The following is a 7,545-nucleotide window of genomic DNA, read 5'->3' on the forward strand; positions in this document are numbered from 1 at the left end:
GCTGTAGTTTGTTTTTAGACAGATAGAAGAGTGAAGACGCTGCTGTTGGAGTTTGACTTCATTCTTCTTTGTTTCTCAGCTGTTTGTTTGATGTGGTTTTATGATTTACATGAGCAGAATCAGGAGAATCTCAGCTTGTCAGCCTCTTCCCTCAGCTGTGACTTCATTCTTTTATCATTTATCTCGACAGTCTGCAGGTTAAATCTACTCGTGAGCCATATAGTGAGTAATATAACAGTAACTGAACACTCTGCTGCAACTTTACTGTCGTGTTTGTTCATTTAAATAAATCAAAAGTCACATTTCTTCTCCCACAGTTACCTGTGAGTCATCCCGACCTCACCTGATGTTGTTACCGGTGCTGTGTTGAAGATCATCAGTCGATTGATTGATTATTGGCTGTTTGATCCATCACGTGACCTTCTTCTTCTCCTGTAATGTGTGAAAACATGTTGCTGAGGAAATGTCACTCGATCACATCAGACGTCCTTCAGCACAGACGTGAGAAACGACAGCTGACAGGAAACAGGCAGGACACACACACACACACACACACACACACACACACACACACACACACACACACACAGTCCAGACCAGTGAGATCATCGTCAGCCATGTTGAGTGTAATGTGATTTGGAAGTCATCGGTGACGAGCGTCTGTGCGCTCCAGGTTTGAACTCTGTCGAAGCTTCTCGTTCGTTAACTTCGATTAAAGTCACTCGAACATGTCGTGTGTTCGGTTGAGACTCAATTCAAATATTTCCCTTTTCTGAAACTTTCTACTTCTCCTCCACGACATCTCAGAGGGAAAGATTCTAATTCAGTGTTTGTAATATGGACAGTCAGCACATGAAAATGTTTTTCATTATCAGTTGTTGTATTAGTGTTTGCTAGCTGTCGTTAGCTGATCAGCTCATGGCTCAGCTGGCCTGCATCGACAACTTGGATCTTTACTGTGAATTTGGGATTTATTTGGACCGAACCAGAGGAGACTGGTGAAAGACAAACATGAGTGTTTTAGTGTGTTTCGTTTAGTTTACTGGGTTTGAGTAAAGTGTGTTTTCCGATGGTCCAACAACCTGTGAAAAAAAGCAGTTTTTGTGGCCACATTGTCATGTTTGGTACAAAAGGCGACTTCTGATGAATCTGAGGTTTGTGTCCTGCAGGCTGAGCTGCAGATCATCAGTCAAAACATCTGAATCTTCTTCTCCTTTACAGCAGTGACACCAGAGTCTGAACATCTTTATAATGAACTGGAGGTGAATTTCTGTTGTATTACAAGTGACATTTTTCTGAATTATCAAGCAGGAAAATAACAAAATGTTTATGATCGTTCAGCTACAGCAAGTTTCTGTGAATCAAAGAGGAATCAGGGAGTAGTTTTGCAAATCAGGTGTTTTAATTGTGTCGTTCTTGTAAAGATTTACTTTGTCTTCAAATCAATAGTTTGTGTTAAACATCTTCAGAACCCGCCTGGTTGATTGGACCTTGTTCTTCCTCTAATATCAAGCTAATTAGTAAAACGTTCACACGTCATAACAAACATAAAAAATGGATGCGTTCATGTAAAAAAGATGGTGCAGGTTGTGAAAACTCATCCAGCTCTGAGCTGCTGCTGCTGCTGCATGTAGGTGTGTTTTCATAGATCGGTCCTTAAAGTGCAGCGTGAGTCACGTTCCTCGTGTTCCTCGTGTTCCTCGTGTTCCTCGTGTCCTCCAGGCTTCAGCTCGCTGCTCCTCGAGTCTCCGTCATGTACAGGACGCCAGCGTAGCGTGGAGGAGCTCACCTGGAGGTGCTGACATAGCTGTAAATGTCCACAGGATGGTCCCAGGTGTGTTCCAGCAGCAGGCAGCGTGTTTGTTATTCTGCATGAGCTGAGAGCCGGGAGCCTTCCTCCTCCTCCTCCTCCTCCTCCTCCTCCTGCAGAATCACAGATCACAACAAGAGGATTCATTCTCAGTGAAGGTTTGAGTTCCTGTATTTTCCCAACACACACTCAGTTATTTACATCCTTAATATTATCATTATTTATTATTCACTGAGCAGCAGATTATCTTCCAACTGTAACTTTACAAACTGTCCCTTTAAGGTCAATTTGACATCATTTCAAAGTATGTTTAATATATTTCTATACAGTTTAATTCTCCATCTAAATATACCTGTGTGTGTTCTCGTTCCTCCGTCACCTGCAGTGAAACATCAGCACTGACGGAGACTTCATTCATTTTTTAAGACGAGCGTGAATGATTTTCATCAGACAGACGGTGATGACACGTTACGTAATCGAGACTCGACTGAAGAGGTGACGTAAGTTATGCATTTGTTTTTTAATCTTTTAACCAACTTAATATGTGAAAACTGATGCATAAAACAAAGTTCTATTCCTTAAAGCTGCATTATTTTCATTTTAACATTCAAACAAACCGTGTTGAAGAAAAGCTCTACACAGAGTTTCTTTTAGCATCTTTCAGCTCATTGTTTTGGTTTTATCATTGACAGCTTGTCTGATTTGTAGGTAATATAGTTCCTTTAATGTTTCACTGTGTTGGTTTCCTGAACCTCAGCAAGTTGTGAGCGTCCAGCAGAGATCCGGTCCGCCTGGCGCTGGTTCACTGCAGCAGTCGTGTTGTTCTGAGACTCACAGACGATCGATGTGTTCGGTCGTTCAGGTGTGACGATGTGTTGGATTGTGATGAAGAATCCAGTCCTGACATGCTCTCCCTCTCATCAACATCTTCTGTGTGAGTGTATTAAAGAAACATTCAAGACTCAGCGGTTCAGCAGCCATCACAACACGTCTGCACAGCGTCAGACCGACTGTTTCCAGAACTCTTTCAATCACAGCAGCTCTCAGAGACACAAATCTACCCCCCGCCTGCGTGAAGCCCCAGTGGGCGACCTTTTCTTTCCCAGAAGTCCTTCGTGCCTGCAGCTCCTCCGGAGGCCTGTCAGGGTTCATACATCAGGCGCCTGCGGCGGGGATGGCTGCGCCCGTCACATGTGACAGGGGAGCACGCTGAGGTAATGGACAGCGACAGAACACGCACCGACTCGGCCCACAACTCACCGCTCCTCGTCTGCAGCCACAGGACAGGGAGGGCCTCTGGTACATCTCTGAAAATGTCTTTCTTCAGAGGACGACACACAGCAAGAATCTCAATTTCACTGCCGCTCCACGGATCGGTGATGTGAGATGGACAAGCTGTCAGGCCGGATGGCAGCTGGTGGTGAAGTCAGAGGCAGAAAACAGTCATTTGTATGCAGAGTGTTTTTATGTTTGACTTTCTGAGAGGCTGAAATGTTTCATCTCGTCTGAGCAGTCGGACATTTCTGTTCTTTACACGAAGCAGCTGCTGAGTCCGTCCAGCGTTTGTGTCTCTGTGACCTTCACACGGAGACACAGCAGGAGGTTTCTGTTCTTCACTCTCCCTCAGAGATCTGAGACTGAATCTGCATGTGACTGACTGTAAACGTCAAAACGTGAGAACTTCTCAATTAAAAACAACCTTAACATTTTAAAGCAATAAGAACTGAACTTTAATGATCACTGATTATTCTACTTTCATCATCTTCAGCTCCCAGTGAACTCGAGCCACTGACTTGTTATCAACATCCAGAATTAACAAAGATAATTAGCGAGTGTTTTTCAGGGAGAACCAGCAGCTCTAAACACTCGGAGTCACATCAGATTCTGTTCTGATCCGACAGGAGCAGAGCTCAGAGATGAGTTTGTAACTTTCTGGGATTTAAAAGGTGATTTCTGTTCACTCCTGTTGATCGGCCCGACTGCAGCAGTGATCCGGAGGTGGTTCTGTTCTGTAACGTCGACTGCTGACTGCAGCTGGAGGGGAAACCAGAGAGAACCAGAACCAGAACCAGAGTCTCTGCTGAGTGCTGAGTTCATTCAGAGGTTCACCTGGATTCAAACACACACACACACACACACACACACACACACTTCTGGATGCTTGTTGTTGCTCTCTAGTGTAAAATAACACTAAAATGCTCTTTGTTGACTTAAAATTACATCGTTTGTAACTTGAAATGGATGATTGATTATCAGCATTGATTGTTGAAGCAGTGACAGTCAAAGTGTCGGCGCCTCCTGATGGGTCGTGCAGGTACTGCAGGTTAGAGCGTACGTCAAATAAATAAAGTTACATTTTAAAAAGTAATCAGAAGTGATGAAACAATGTTTTTCTTTTCTGTTTTGAGTTTATTCTTGGGTTTACAGATTGTTGTGTGTTTGTGGATGGATTGTTTGTTTTCACTGGATTTCCTTCAGATGACGATTCATGTAGAGTTGTTGTGTTTCTGAAAAAAACACGATAAACTTCCTCCCAACAACAACTACGATGTTTCAATAAGAAACGGACAATCACTGCGCTCATGTTGCCTGTGAGGATAACGACGAGCTGTGTAACAGTGTCACCTGTTAGAAAAACCTGCTGAAACAATCAGTGAAGCAAACATGGAGCAGTGTTTCGTCACGAAGACGCCATGTTGCTACGGCTTCTTCTCCATAGCAACATGAGCATCCATCTTAACAAACACACACTTCTGTCTGGAGAAGTAAGAACCACCGGAGCAAACTGCTGCTGTCATCATGGAGACTGGTTTTGGAAACATCAGTGTTTCAGTAAAGTTTCTGTAAAGAAGCCTCTGCAGCCTTTGTGTTCTCACAGAAAACACCATTGTTACCGGCTGAGATAAATCCCACTGATGTGTTATGGTTCCCATGCTGTGACCGGCTCGCTCACCCACTGTGAGACTGGGAAGTCTGCTGCATTATTTAACAATCAGCCTCCCAGACTTCAGCCTCTAAACCGCTGCATGTTCCCTTTTCCCCAAGATCAGAAAACAAAACTGTTAATCTGTCTTCACAGACGAGGCGCCGACAGGAGCCGAGCCCAGAACTCACAATGTGGATGTCGGCCGGACCACCCGTGGAGAGGGAGGTGAGCGAAGGTTTCACTCGTCTTCATCCTGATTGTGCTGAACAGACTGCAGCTCCCCGGCGTCCTCGACATGTTCTGCCAGATGGTGCTCTTCTGTCAGCGAGGGAACAGAGGTGCTCTGTTCACAACGCTGCTCTGCAATCACACCGAGCCGAGCGGGACGCGTCCCAAACCTCCTCACACAAAGGCTCCAGGCTGGGCGGCTAAGATATCTCGTGTTTTTCAGCAACGTTTTCTGCATGAAGCAAAGGAATAAATGATAATTACAAACTTTATTTGTGTAGCATCTCATGCAAACAATGGATGCAGATCAGAGTCCTAGACGGCAAAGACAACGTAAAGATATAATCAAACGAAACAATTACAAGAATATGATTTAAAAGTAAAATAAATAACATAAATTTGAGTCAGTCTACAGAAACGTCCGCTCACTGACTCTATGAACACACTCTAATAAAACCTTAATGACTTTTCATCTTTTTTTAGACTTGTGTTACTCATGAGGAAGGTATTTTTACAAAATGGCTGCTGCAGGGCATCAAACCACCCGCTGTCAATCAATCTGTTTGTATCCTACTTTTTTAAAGTTCCTGAAGGCTTCAAATGAAATGTAGAGATAAAAGTGAAAGTTTCTTATAACTGAACAGAGACTCTGGACTTCACTCTTCCTCAGTTGGATTTTTCATTAAAACAACAGTGAAGACACTTGGAATATTAAATAACACTTTGTTTTATTATAAAACAAGACAAAAGATTACATCTCAAGGGACAGAAAAAATTACGTTTCATAAGAGAGACCCACCTTTGTCTCGAGCTGCAGTAAGGAGGCAGCAGATTAGCTTAGCATACAAGCTAGAAGCAGGTTGAAAGAGCTAGCCTGGCTAAAATCTGGAGCTCAGTGACTTCCTGCTTCTTGTCTTTATGCTAAGCTAAGCTAACTGTCACCTGACCACCTCCTGAAGAAAACAAACTTTTCTTTACAACATCTGAGAGACTAAACTTAGTTCCTGCTCATTGTGCATTTCTTATTTTATATTTTGTTTCCATTTATTGAATGAAATGGTTGTGTATTAAACAGCTTTATAAGGTGTAAAAATAACAGTAAACTGTGTGCAGCTGCTTCATGAGAGAATCTACTGATCAGGCAGCAGTAGGTCACCTTGCCCGGAGGCATCGTGGCGGCATCGGCCCATCAACCACATCTGCAGTGCTGCATCAAAGCAAACCAGCATCAGTGAAACACAAAAGCTCCACCATCGTCCTTCTCATCTCTGCCCTCGCTTTATATTCTTCACTTGTTTCCTGCACAGTGAGAGCGAGAGCTTCCCACATGTAGCTGCTGCAGATTAGCATATTTATCTGAGTGGAGAACAAAGTGAAGGAGGGAAGTCTTTCGGAGGTTACTCTGGGGTTTTAATATTTAGACTGTGATGGATTATGATGGCATGAAAGTGAAAGTGCTGAGCGACTGACACCAGAAATATATCACAGGTCACTTAAAGGCCCGGCGGACCCACACGAGTGTTTTCAGTTATTACGGTTTATCAGACATCTGCTCAGGTTAAAGTTGTGAATTACTCAAAGTCACCAGCCGTCACGTTCTGATGAAGTCTGCAGAACGGCGCCAACTTTTGGCCTGACGGGCCGGTTTCTACTTGGCAGGCTGTTTATTCAGACTTTAACTGATGTCTTTGGGCAGCAAGTAAACAAAACACCAGACGTTCCAGCAGTAATTATTCATTATTTTATTCAAATGTTTTCATTTTATTCTGCTGTTTCTGTATTTTTGAATATTTTCTGGAGCAGGAGTGTCCTGCAGGATTAATGAAGTTCTATCTTATCTTATATTTTATTTTTCTAATACCTGTTGACACTTAAGAGGTTTAAAAAGAATTTCTTCATCTTCAAACTCATGGTTTCTAAACAGTTTTTTAAAATCTTTTCTCATGCAGTGCAGCAGCCCAACATCCATAAACAGGTTTTGATGTGTAAATTTGGTTAACTTGTTTATCTGGTCGACCCATCAGTCCCGTCCTGCTTGATCCTCTTCAGTGGTGGAAGAAGTACACAGATGTTTCACTGAAGTAAAAGTATAAAACACCAGAGTGCAGAAATACTCCTGGATACAAACATTTATGTATCTCAGGAGTAGAGCCAGTGTCTTGTTATCAGAAGGTCGCTGGTTCAGTTCCCCTGGTCTGCATGTTGAAGTGTCCTTGGGCAAGATACTGAACCCCAAACTGCTCCTGATGTGCTGGTAGCCACCGCCATCAGTGTTAACAGTAACCAGGACAGACCATCTGCTCTCTCTGGCTGACTGACCGCTGCTGGGTGCTATTTTCCAGGAACGTCGTCACTGATATCCAGTGTGCATCTTTGGTATTCAGATTCAGAATCAGTGTTTCTTTATTGTTACACGAACAAAAAAAGTTTGTTTGCACAGCAGCCACAGGACAGAATATTACAAAAAAAAAAAGTAAAAATAAACAATATTATTAAAAGACTTGTATATAGAGCTCTGAAATGAAGTATTTAATAACAGTTTTAAAAAGTACAGAAAAAAATATATAAAAAGAAAGAGGAA

This window comes from Acanthopagrus latus, chromosome 4 (assembly GCF_904848185.1).
Source record: "Acanthopagrus latus isolate v.2019 chromosome 4, fAcaLat1.1, whole genome shotgun sequence".
Classification (NCBI taxonomy): Eukaryota; Metazoa; Chordata; class Actinopteri; order Spariformes; family Sparidae; genus Acanthopagrus; species Acanthopagrus latus.